The 13,309-nt window shown below is 48.2% G+C and overlaps 1 protein-coding gene across 1 annotated transcript in view; it reads left to right on the top strand.

Annotated features, from left to right (window-relative positions):
- Positions 1-6,623, top strand: part of CAPN13 (calpain 13) — a 229,951-nt gene extending 223,328 nt beyond the window's left edge. Inside the window, exon 26 of the mRNA XM_088467992.1 lies at positions 6,246-6,623. The gene's annotated coding sequence lies outside the window, so the exon portion shown is untranslated. The remainder of the gene's footprint in view (positions 1-6,245) is intronic.
- The last annotated feature ends 6,686 nt before the right edge of the window (positions 6,624-13,309 follow it).

Raw genomic sequence — 13,309 nt, 5'->3', positions numbered from 1 at the left:
CCCCTCTATACTCACCTCTACCTATCTGCACTACCTCCCTGACCCCTCTATACTCACCACTACCTATCTGCACTACCTCGCTGACTCCTCCATACTCACCACTACCTATCTGCACTACCCCTGACCCCCCTATACTCACCTCTACCTATCTGCACTACCTCCCTGACCCCTCTATACTCACCACTACCTATCTGCTCTACCCCTGACCCCTCCATACTCACCACTACCTATCTGCACTACCTCCCTGACCCCTCCATACTCACCACTACCTATCTGCACTTCCCCCTGACCCCTCCTTTCTCACCACTACCTATCTGTACTACCTCCCTGACCCCTCCATACTCACCACTACCTATCTGCACTACCTCCATGATTCCTCCATACTCACCACTACCTATCTGCACTACCTCCTGACCCCTCCATACTCACCACTACCTATCTGTACTACCCCCCTGACCCCTCCATACTCACCACTACCTATCTGCACTACCTCGCTGACTCCTCCATACTCACCACTACCTATCTGCACTACCTCCTGACCCCTCCATACTCACCACTGCCTATCTGTACTACCCCTCTGACCCCTCCATACTCACCACTACCTATCTGCACTACCCCCCTGATTCCTCCATACTCACCACTACCTATCTGCACTACCTCCTGACCCCTCCATACTCACCACTACCTATCTGCACTACTCTCCTGACCCCTCCTTAGTCACCACTACCTATCTGCACTACTCTCCTGACCCCTCCATTCTCACCACTACCTATCTGTACTACCCCTCTGACCCCTCCATACTCACCACTACCTATATGCACTACCCCCCTGATTCCTCCATACTCACCACTACCTATCTTCACTACCTCCTGACCCCTCCATACTCACCAGTTCCTATCTGCACTACCTCCCTGACCCCTCCATACTCACCACTACCTATCTGCACTACCTCCCTGACCCCTCCATACTCACCACTACCTATCTGCACTACCTCCCTGACCTCTCCTTACTCACCACTACCTATCTGTACTACCTCCCTGACCCCTACATACTCACCACTACCTATCTGCACTACCTCCCTGACCCCTCCATACTCACCACTACCTATCTGTACTACCTCCCTGACCCCATCATACTCACCACTACCTATCTGTACTACCTCCCTGACCCCTCCATACTCACCACTACCTATCTGTACTACCTCCCTGACCCCTTCATACTCACCACTACCTATCTGTACTACCCCTCTGACCCCTCCATACTCACCACTACCTATCTGTACTACCTCCTGACCCCTCCATACTCACCACTACCTATCTGTACTACCTCCCTGACCCCTCCATACTCACCACTACCTATCTGCACTACCTCCTGACCCCTCCATACTCACCACTACCTATCTGCACTACCTCCCTGACTCCTCCATACTCACCACTAGCTATCTGCACTTCCTCCCTGACCCCTCCATACTCACCACTACCTATCTGTACTACCCCCTGACCCCTCCATACTCACCAGTACCTATCTGCACTACCCCCCTGACCCCTCCATACTCACCACTACCTATCTGCACTACCCCCCTGATTCCTCCATACTCACCACTACCTATCTGCACTATCTCCCTGACCTCTCCATACTCACCACTACCTATCTGCACTACCTCCATGATTCCTCCATACTCACCACTACCTATCTGCACTACCTCCTGACCCCTCCATACTCACCACTACTTATCTGTACTTCCCCCCTGACCCCTCCATACTCACCACTACCTATCTGCACTACCTCGCTGACTCCTCCATACTCACCACTACCTATCTGCACTACCTCCTGACCCCTCTATACTCACCACTACCTATCTGCACTACCCCTGACCCCTCTATACTCACCACTACCTATCTGCACTACCTCCCTGACCCCTCTATACTCACCACTACCTATCTGCACTACCTCGCTGACTCCTCCATACTCACCACTACCTATCTGCACTACCCCTGACCCCTCTATACTCACCTCTACCTATCTGCACTACCTCCCTGACCCCTCTATACTCACCACTACCTATCTGCACTACCCCTGACCCCTCCATACTCACCACTACCTATCTGCACTACCCCCCTGACCCCTCCATACTCACCACTACGTATCTGCACTACCCCCCTGACCCCTCCATACTCACCACTACCTATCTGCGCTACCCCCCTGATTCCTCCATACTCACCACTACCTATCTGTACTACTTCCCTGACCCCTCCATACTCACCACTACCTATCTGCACTACCCCCCTGACCCCTCCATACTCACCACTACCTATCTGCACTACCCCCCTGATTCCTCCATACTCACCACTGCCTATCTGTACTACTTCCCTGACCCCTCCATACTCACCACTACCTATCTGCACTACCCCCTGACCCCTCCATACTCACCACTACCTATCTGCACTACCCCCCTGACCCCTCCATACTCACCACTACCTATCTGCACTACCCCCCTGATTCCTCCATACTCACCACTACCTATCTGTACTACTTCCCTGACTCCTCCATACTCACCACTACCTATCTGCACTACCCCCCTGACCCCTCCATACTCCCCACTACCTATCTGCACTACGCCCCTGACCCCTCCATACTCACCACTACCTATCTGCACTACCCCCCTGATTCCTCCATACTCACCACTACCTACAGTATTTACACTGTTCCCTTGACCCTTCCAAACCAAACACTATCTCTCTGCTGTTTGCACTTTCCCGCTGGCCCCTCACTGCACTGCCTACATGACCCCTCCAAGCCAATATACCGTATATACTCGAGTATAAGCCGAGTTTTTCAGCACAAAAAATGTGCTGAAAAAGTACCCCCTCGGCTTATACTCGAGTCAAGTGTAGAGCTGACCGGACGGAGTTCGGTCAGCGCTACACACTGCCAAACACACAGCCGCCGGAGCCGGCAGCTGCGTGTTTGGTGTAATCAGCAGCCACTGAGAGTCTGTCAGACTCTCAGCGGCTGCTGCTGCTCCCACTGCGGGAGCCATCTTCCGGCTCCCGCAGTGGGTGATGGGAGACACGTCGTCATGACGACGTCTCTCCCATGCAAAGCGGCCGGAGGAGCGGACAGCGGCGGGACCAGGAGCGGGAGTTTCAGGTAAGTGATTTTTTTTTTTTATTCTTGTCACGTCTCTCTACTGGGGGGGGGACTACAGGGGGCACTACCAGGGGGCGATTACTACAAGGGGCACTACCAGGGGGGGGATTACTACAGGGGGCACTACCAGGGGGGGATTACTACAGGGGGCACTTAAAGGGGGGATTACCACTGGGGGAACTACCAGGGGCGGATTACTACAGGGGACACTAAAAGGGGGGATTACCACTGGGGGAACTACCAGGGGAGGAATACTACAGGGGGCACTACCAGTGGGGGATTACTACAGGGGGCACTAAAAGGGGGGATTACCACTGGGGGTACTACCAGTGGGGGATTACTACTGGAGGCACTGAAAGGGGGGATTACCACTGGGGGCACAACCAGGGGGAATTACTACTGGGTGCACTACCAGCTGCTGCCATTTCCCACACTAGGCTTATACTCGAGTCAATAAGTTTTCCTAGTTTTTTGTGGTAAAAGTAGGTACCTCGGCTTATATTCGGGTCGACTTATACTCGAGTATATACTGTAACTGTCTGCCATGCATAGGAGTAGATCACTGACCTCTCTCTCTAATATATATAAAGAGAGATTTATAGTATTCTATTGTTAGTATATAGGAGGGTTATACATTGTATCAATACTTTCTCCCATTATAGATGGCCACACCCCCTCCAGTGACTGGCCACACCCCCTCCAGTGAGTGGCCACACCCCTTCGTGGGCCTCTATTATTGCTTCCCCCTGTGGGCTCTTCATGCTCCAGTCCGCCACTGCCTGTTGGGGGTTCTTGAGGGTTGAGGTTGAGAACCTCTGACCTAAAGGCTATTTTTGATTTGTTTCTTCTTTTTGTTGGAAACGAGTGATTCTGCGGGATATGCTCGGCCTCTAGGATGTCTATCTATGCCCAACGGCCAAGGCAAAGCAACTGAGACTACCAAAGTATTAGACAATTTTATACATTTCTACTATTGTGTTTTTTTTTATTTCATTCTTAGGGCCCCATTTACAAACGAAATATAACCCCTTTAGCGCCCGCTATCATGCACATGCGCAGACGGACCGTCGCGCATGCGCATGACACTGGCGCCCCGTCGCTGGCAGCGTTAGGCTGCCAGCAGCCCAGCAGAGGACCTCGTCGAGGACAAGGATTCCGCTGGACTTCGCAGGACCTCGCCGGTGGGGGTAAGTATTCCTAAATACCAGTGGAATTTTCGTTTGTAACACACTGATACTAAACGAAAATTCCCGCTGGTATTACCCTTCGTTTGTAAATGGGGCCCTTAATATGGGAGACACTTATCTCAGGTACTAGTTTGTAAGTTTGGGTTTGATGTACTGATGGCAAATGCTCCAGTTGTTGCTCCTAGTTATGGGAGTTACTGGGAGCTGTATTATGCGCTTTGAACCATTGGTGCTGACCCATCATCCTGTTTACTACCTTATGCATCTTCATGCAGAAGGCCAGCCCGACCACTGTTTTTCCGTCTACTTCCGCAGCTGTTATTGTTAGTATCGGGACTTGTACCCACTCCATGCTGGGTACAAAAGATCCATCTGAAACAGGCGTACCCTCTCTGTCCGCATACTTTGAACAAACACAGAATTCATCTTACATTTCCAGTGGCGCACAAAGTGGGGGTTTCTGAGTACACAATGACAGAACAATTTTTTTGCAAGTTTTTCCCCCCGATGCTCTATTGATTGGGGGGGGGGGAGGGGCAGTCTGGGAGGCTTATTGGAAGATATGTGCACCTTAAATAAATTTCTCCTATATTTAAAATGTACATTGCTCAGCATGCCATGCACAGGACTCAAACTCACAACCTCAAATACTGCAGTCAGCCACTTAACACATGAGCTCCTGCATAGGAAGCCTGATAATCTTACTATATAAAGCTGGTTGTAATTGTTAGTTTAAACCATTGCTAAGTAGGACTGTGTAGTGAGCAGCCACACGCCACATAGATCTGTTTTTAACTGCAATGGTATATCTATAAAGTGACAATTACAACTAGCTTCATATATTGTAGTTAGAATGACAAGGTTTGTAACACAGGTCCAAACAGAAAGGTGTGGAGCTTTGATGTATGAGGTTCCTGAGCAATGCGTTTTATTAACAGGGGGATTTAACTAGAAGTTACTATTGACAAGGTGCACACAAATCGCACTGTTACTGATAGCTCATAAAGTAAGTGTATGACTATGGATCAGGAGGTTTGGTGTTCAAATCCCTTCCTTGGAGTGTTTGCAAGAAGCTGGTTTATTTCAGACTAGTAGACAAATTGGATACTGTGGGCCTGATTCAGAGACGGACGCCCTGAAAGAGCGCTCGCTCTGAATCAGGGCAATTTTTTTTTCTGTGTGCGGCCTCCTGGCCACTCGCATTACCTGTGGGTGACCACCCACAACTATTGCGGGCAGCCAGGATGATGGTAGCGATGGTCAAGACCATCGCGACCATCGGGGCTTGCGATGAGACCCTTGTGGTAGGGTCTCGTGGCCGCAAGACCCAGAGAGCTTCTGGCTCTAATAGAGCCGGAAGCTCTTGCACTGACATCACTGGTGATGTCAGTGGGGTCGCCCACAAACGGCAAGCGTTCGCATGGGAACGCCTACGTTTGTGAAACCACCCCCCCGCCACGCCTACAAAACGGGCGAGCTGTCGATCAATATCGACAGCCACCCCTTTTGTAGTGAGCCACAGAGCGAGAGAATTTCTCTCTCGCTCCGGGGCTTGCGCACACGCAGTGCGGCTGCTGCGCGTGTGCAGAGCCCACCATCGACCTGCTTGAGAGCGCGTCTGAATCAGGCCCTGTGTTTCGGAACCAATGTTCTCTTTCGATGTCCCATCTCTATTCTCTGGAAGGGGGTTGGGCCAATGTGACACAATTCTTTTTTTGCATTATTTTGGCTCCGCCCCTCCCCATACACATACATGGAAACCTCGTCTTACAAATCCTCTGACTTCCAGGACACTTCTATTATATGTGTATGCACCCTGTAAAGTATTATACTGTCAGAATCTTTCATGAATGTCCACAGAGTATATCACCAGAACGTAATGCACCTAATGTACGTTTACATCTTTAGGCTCTTGATGGGAGAATGCGCCGAGGACTGGAAACACGAGACGGACAAGGTCAACGTAAAACACGCAGAGCGATGCAAGAGGACATTTGCTGCTTGTTTTGTATCCTGCAGATTAATTTTAAACCATTTGAAACCTTCTGTCTTTAATAAGTGACAATTTGAAAAGTTTATTTTTGAAACTTTGTGCTAGGTGGGGAACAGGCTGTTTCTGACACATCAACCTGAACACGACACCGCCGAACGAAAAGAACATTTCTCTTTGTGTGACCGTAGTTTTTATCGTGCCTTGGATATTTATTTTTCTATTTTGCGCTTTTCTTGTAGGTAATGTGTTAGATGATCTAAGTAAAAGTTCAAGACAGTAACTTGAATATCAGATGAGAGTTTGATTGACTTTTTTTTCAATTTTGAAATGTATTTAATAAAAGTAATAAATATAATTATTATAATAAATAATGATAGTCTGTGTGTTCTGGGATATAGAATGGGATGCAGTTAGAAGGTTGACATTCTCAATGTCGACATCACAATGGCGACAGTTATGGTGTGGAAATGTTGACAGGCAACACGCGGACATCCTCAGAATGTTTACATTAGGGTTAGGCTACATGATGGAGGGGTTAGGGTTAGGCACTGGGGAAGGGTCAGAGGGCCTGATTCAGAGCTGAACACTCTGACCAGAGCGCTCGCTCTGAATCGGGGCCCTCCTACCTGTTTTTGGAGCGTCCCCATGGACGCTCGCATAGCTGTGGGTCATCACCCACAGCTTATGCGAGTGTCCATGATGATGGTCGCGATAGTCAAAGACCATCGCGACCATCGGGCTTGCGACGAGACCCTGCGGTAGGGTCTCGCTGCCGCAAGCCCAGGAGTGATTTTGGCTCTATCAGAGCCAAAGTCACTCCCACTGACATCACTACTGATGTCAGTGGGGCCGGACCCAGATGGTAGGCGTTCCCATGGGAATGCCTCCGTCTGGGCACCACGCCCCCGGCACGCCCACCAAAGGGGGCGTGCTGTCAGTCACCATCGACAGCACGCCCCCTTTGGTGCGAGACCCCGAGCAACGTATTTCTCGTCGCTTGCCGGGTCTCGTGCATGCGCATGACGGAGCTCCCTCCGTCGTGCGCATGCGCCAAATATCGACCCGCTTGCGAGCGAACTTCCCTCGCGAGCTGGTCTGAATGACCCCCAGAGTTAGGCTGCAGGGGCCGGGAGTTTGAGGATAAGGTTAGGCTCTGCAGGGGGGTTTTAGGTTGGGGGGTTAGGCTGCAGGGAGGGTTAGGCACTAGGGGAAGGGTTAGAGTTAGGCTGCAGGGGGCAGGGGTTTGAGGTTAGAGTTAGACTCTAGGGAGAAGGTTAGAAGTAGGAATTAGGATTAAGGGGGAAAGTACTCACCGGAATGGCACTCGTCGCATGTCTCCAGTCTCCATTGGTTCTGCTCCTAAAGTGAACGCTGGGATCCGGACGCCACCTAAACTAACCTTAATTGGTGTAATGCTCCACACTACTATCATTTGTAATATATATATATATATATATATATATATTATATATATATATATATATATATATATAAAACAAATGTCTCTAGAAATGAAGGCACTCATGGCAGTATGTATGTGTGCTGTCATTTCAAGGATCTCATAACTTGTATGGAAAGTAAAGGAATAGTTATTATAGGGCCTGATTCAGAGAGTGCGACTTTGTATGCAGAGGATATGCGAAAATATGCGAATATTGCAGACGGCGGGATTTGTATTGAGACGCCCATAGACACCGTTGCAAATCCATGCAAATGCGTACTACTAATACGTACCCGCATGTGCAGAGCCTTTCATAATCGGCCTCCTGAGTAACCCTATAGACACGCGGAATGACCAACTGAACTGAGACATCGAAGCCATGTTTTCTGCGTACGGAATCACAGATGCAGGTAGCGACATGCCTGGGGTTTTTGGCGACACACCCTTTTTACCCCCCAAATGGCCCTCAAGAGTCAATCACTTTGCGAGTAAAACTTTGCCACTTGCGACTATGGTAATGGACTTTGACGCATGTGCAGTGCTACTCAGACATCAGGCAGATGGCCGATAATCACTCAACTGCAAAAACAGTGGCATAGCATATGTACTTCTCTGACTAGCATAACTATAGTACAACACTACCATCTAGTGGTCACATGGCTAAAGGCGGTTATTGTTGGACTACAGAACTGAATATAATACAGGAACACTCACAAACACTTACTTACTGAGAAGTCCACAAATTTCGCACACGTTGGAAGAAAAAAGACGTTTTTGGAAGATATTAAATCAGCTTATTTGCATATTAAATGTATTTTAATTAGTCGTCTTCCCATGTGAGTGTTTGAAATGTATATTTAATATGGACCTCTCCATGTGAAGTCCAAATGGATTTAATTAATTTCTATTTAATGAGCTATGGGGGTTATTTTCATGTTAATTTATGCATCTTCAAATCTCAGAGTGATGTTTAATTAATTCCTTGTCACATGTCACCTATATTCTCCTGTCTGTCGCCCATAAACACCCTATAAAATAACAGCCATATGAGAGGACAAAGAAACACAATACACTGCATATTGCTATAAGAACTGAACCTCTACACATAATAAGTTTGAATACGTTTAGCTAAGTATGATTCTTGTTAGAATAGGAATATTAGTTGTGCATTTTATATATCGCCTCTCCAAACAAATAGCATAAGGACGGTTTCCATGAGAACTAACAGTATTTGTACTGATCTTTACAATAGAAAGTATTTGGAAGTTATGGTGCATACACACGGACAGATCTGTCAGACGAATGATGAACTACGAACGATAAACGACGAACGATTTTACCAACGATTTAATGAACCACGAACTACGAATGATTTTTGACAGTATTAAAATGAATGAACATCGACCAAATCTGACTGCAAAAGGTGCATACACACATAACGATTTTTTGAACGATTTGTCGTTAACGACATCGTTATCGTTCAATCGTTCAAAGAATCGTTCAGTTTCTGAGTTATAACGATGAACGATAATCGTTTGTCGTTTGTAGTTAGTGTTCATCGTCCATTTCAGACTGTCCAACATAACGATTCTCATTAAGGGAAGGAACATTTTTCGTTTATCGTTGTAAAAATCGTTCATTACACTTCATAAATCGTTCACTTTTTCAAGGGAAAATCTTACAGATAATCTGACAGAAAATCGTTGGTTACAAAATCGGTACGTGTGTATGCACCTAAACACATCAGATGTCAGATTATCTTTCAGATATGAAGGTTTTTTAAAATCGTTATTGTACAAATCTGAAGGAAAATCTGACCGTGTGTTTGCACCATTAGTTGTACACTATGCAAATATGTATTACTCAGTTAGAATTTTCTTTATTACAGTGCATGCGTCTGAGAGAAGATAAAGGGCCTGATTCAGAGCGCTCGCAAGCGGGTTGATGGAGGGGTACTGCGCACGCACGGCGCGTGCCGTGCGCATGCTCAAGCCCCGGATCGAGAGAGAATTTCTCTTGCTCTGGGGCTCACTACATAAGGGGGCGGATGTCAATGTTCGACAGCTCGCCCCATTTTGTAGGTGGGGAGGGGGGGTGGCTACACAAACTGAGGTGTTCCCGAAGGAACTGCTGTTAGAGCAGGAAGCTCTCTGGGGCTTGCGACGGATGAGACCCTAACCCAAGGGTCTCGTTGCAACCCCCGATGGTCGTGACCATCACCTGGCCGCTCACAAAAGCTGTGGGTGGTCACCCACAGCTTAGCAAGTGGCCAGGAGGGCGCAACAACAAAAAATAAAAATGCCCTGATTCAGAGCAAGCGCTCTTCAAGAGCGTCCAGCTCTGAATCAGGCCCTAAGACGTAGAGTGATTAACAGTTATGGGCAGCGTGTGGGTGGTACAGAGCCGTAACGGTGCACAATCTGCCCTATGGTGGGCTGGCCCTCTGTTGTCCAAAAGGGGCGGGGCGGGGCTGGCAGCACCGGTTAGTGCAGCGCTGAATGGGGCATCCTAATGACTGCACAGACTGCAGTGTGCCTATCTGGGGTATCCATAGGATGGCACTGCACAAGGGATCTTGGCAGCAGGGTGTCATTCCAGCCATTCTGAGTCCCTATAGGGCTATTTAGAAGACCGATAATCTAATGATCTGTGGGCCTGATTCATTACCGATCACAACTGCGATTACGGACGCAATCGTCTGATTGTTTATAATACGCAGTATGCATTTCGCAGTGCGCGTGCACGAACCGGCCACTGCGATCGGGACTGCGATTGCAGTGACTACGCAGACCCATCGCAGAGTGATTGACAGGAAGTGCCATTTGTGGGAGGTGACAGGGGGGGTGGTCGGCGAAACACAGGCGCGCCAGGGTGTGTGAACCCATGGGCGTGCATAAATGATCCACTGTGATGCCCTACGCAGCTTGAGGCCTCATAGCGCGCGTGGAAGTTAGCAATTCCTGTGTAAGGTCAGAGATTGTGCAAGTGTGCGTGAGGCTGCGATGTTACCGATGGTTTCGCAGTCTTGCTAAGGATTACGGATGCGTGTAAGGTAAAGTGGGCGTCCTTAGGTTGTACTGCGGCGGCATAGCGATCGCAATGGATTAGCATACTATCGCAGTGGAACTGCGTGCGTAATCGCTATTGCATTCGCAGTTGCGATCCGTAATGAATCAAGCCCTGTGATCAATGCTGCATCTTTGTACGCAGATGAACAGATTTGCAAAGCAGCAGGTCGGCATCTCAATAGATTCCTCAGCATCTGCGACGTTTTCGTACAGTAACTGTGCACACAGACACAGCGCCAGCGGCATTAGCGGCCATCTAAGGCCCTAGATTAATAAAGGACAGTTTGGAGCTATATACAGTATGCTTGTTATGTTTTTGGTTTATGTTCTGTTTTAATTATTTCTCTGTTAACTTATTCTAACCTCCTGCTGTTTATGAAGCGTAACATTCTCTCAGTACTCCTTACGCCATCAGTGATATGAGTCATGTAACATTAGCGATTCTGTCACCATTTTGTTTTAATTGTTATTATTCAAAACACTAATTAGGAACAGTATAAAGAACATCATAACCGTCTGCGCCTAGGGTAAGTGCGATTCGCCTCGTATTACAGTAACGGTATGACAATCGAGGCAGATTACCCCGAAATGTCAGGGAAATGTTAAATAGGCAACAATTAAACTACAATTAGACACGTGTCTATTTTTAGTAAAAACATAAAATTATATTCCCTGATAGCTAAGCACAGGCTCAGCCTCGTATCCCGACAAGCTTGTTATTCACCAAATTACCCCGTGCCTTGTGCAGAGTGGCGCTTTGTTTAATAATTTTTGCCTTTCTGATCAATTATTTCTCCCTTTATGTATTCAGCTGTCTAGACCGAGCGCTGTGCGGATTCTTATGACTCACAAAATGATTAAAATGTTGTGTATTTAAATAATGATAAAGTGATTTGCAGCCGTCCCAATTATTTCCTGTGCGCCGTGTGTAATGTCAGCGACTGCTAGGTTACCGTGTGTGCTCTCCATTAGGTTTTGCAAAAGGGGAACAGATGTCCACATGGCCAAGATCCAGCGAGGGCAGAATAAATACAGAAGATAACGTTTCAGAGTAATATCATCATTTTGTCTCTCCCCCTCCCGACTGATCTACCTCATTACAGCATCAGCCTCATAATTCCAATTCTTTGTCATCAGTGATACAGGGGTCTATTCATCATCACAACATCACCATGTTCACCTGCAATTGTAGAACTTAAGTGTCCGGGCCATTCATCAAGAAGGTAAAACAGGAGATATCATAGATATCTCCTACTTACCTTCATCTGGCGGTATAGCCCACTGTCCCCATGCACTAGTATCACAGATATCTCCTGCTTACCTTCCTCTCCAGGAATGGCCCGCTGTCCCCATACACTAGTATCACAGATATCTCCTGCTTACCTTCCTCTCCCGGAATGGCCCGCTGTCCCCATACACTAGTATCACAGATATCTCCTACTTACCTTCCTCTCCCGGAATGGCCCGCTGTCCCCATACACTAGTATCACATATATCTCCAGCTTACCTTCCTCTCCCGGAATGGCCCGCTGTCCCCATACACTAGTATCACAGATATCTCCTGCTTACCTTCCTCTCCCGGAATGGCCCGCTGTCCCCATACTCTAGTATCACAGATATCTCCTGCTTACCTTCCTCTCCCGGAATGGCCCGCTGTCCCCATACACTAGTATCACAGATACCTCCTGCTTACCTTCCTCTCCCGGAATGGCCCGCTGTCCCCATATACTAGTATCACAGATATCTCCTGCTTACCTTCCTCTCCCGGAATGGTCTGCTGTCCCCATTTACTAGTATCAAAGATATCTCCTGCTTACCTTTCTCTCCCGGAATGGCCCGCTGTCCTCATACACTAGTATCACAGATATCTCCTGCTTACCTTCCTCTCCCGGGAATGGCCCGCTGTCCCCATACACTAGTATCACAGATATCTCCTGCTTATCTTCCTCTCCCGGAATGGCCCGCTGTCCCCATACTCTAGTATCACAGATATCTCCTGCTTACCTTCCTCTCCCGGAATGGCCCGCTGTCCCCATACACTAGTATCACAGATATCTCCTGCTTACCTTCCTCTCCCGGAATGGTCCGCTGTCCCCATACACTACTATCACAGATATCTCCGGCTTACCTTTCTCTCCCGGAATGGCCCGCTGTCCCCATACACTAGTATCACAGATATCTCCTGCTTACCTTCCTGTCCCGGAATGGCCCGCTGTCCCCATACACTAGTACCACATATATCTCCTGCTTACCTTCCTCTCCCGGAATGGCCCGCTGTCCCCATACACTAGTATCACAGATATCTCCTGCTTACATTTCTTTCCCAGAATGACCCGCTGTCCCCCATACACTAGTATCACAGATATCTCCTGCCTACCTTTCTCTCCCGGAATGGCCTGCTGTCCCCATACACTAGTATCACAGATATCTCCGGCTTACCTTCCTCTCCTGGAAGGGCCTGCTGTCCCCT

This window comes from Taudactylus pleione, unplaced genomic scaffold, assembly GCF_031769625.1.
Source record: "Taudactylus pleione unplaced genomic scaffold, aTauple2 ptg000079l, whole genome shotgun sequence".
Lineage (NCBI taxonomy): Eukaryota > Metazoa > Chordata > Amphibia > Anura > Myobatrachidae > Taudactylus > Taudactylus pleione.
Note: the sequence above shows the minus strand (reverse complement) of the source record. Positions and strands in the feature narration are given on the sequence as shown.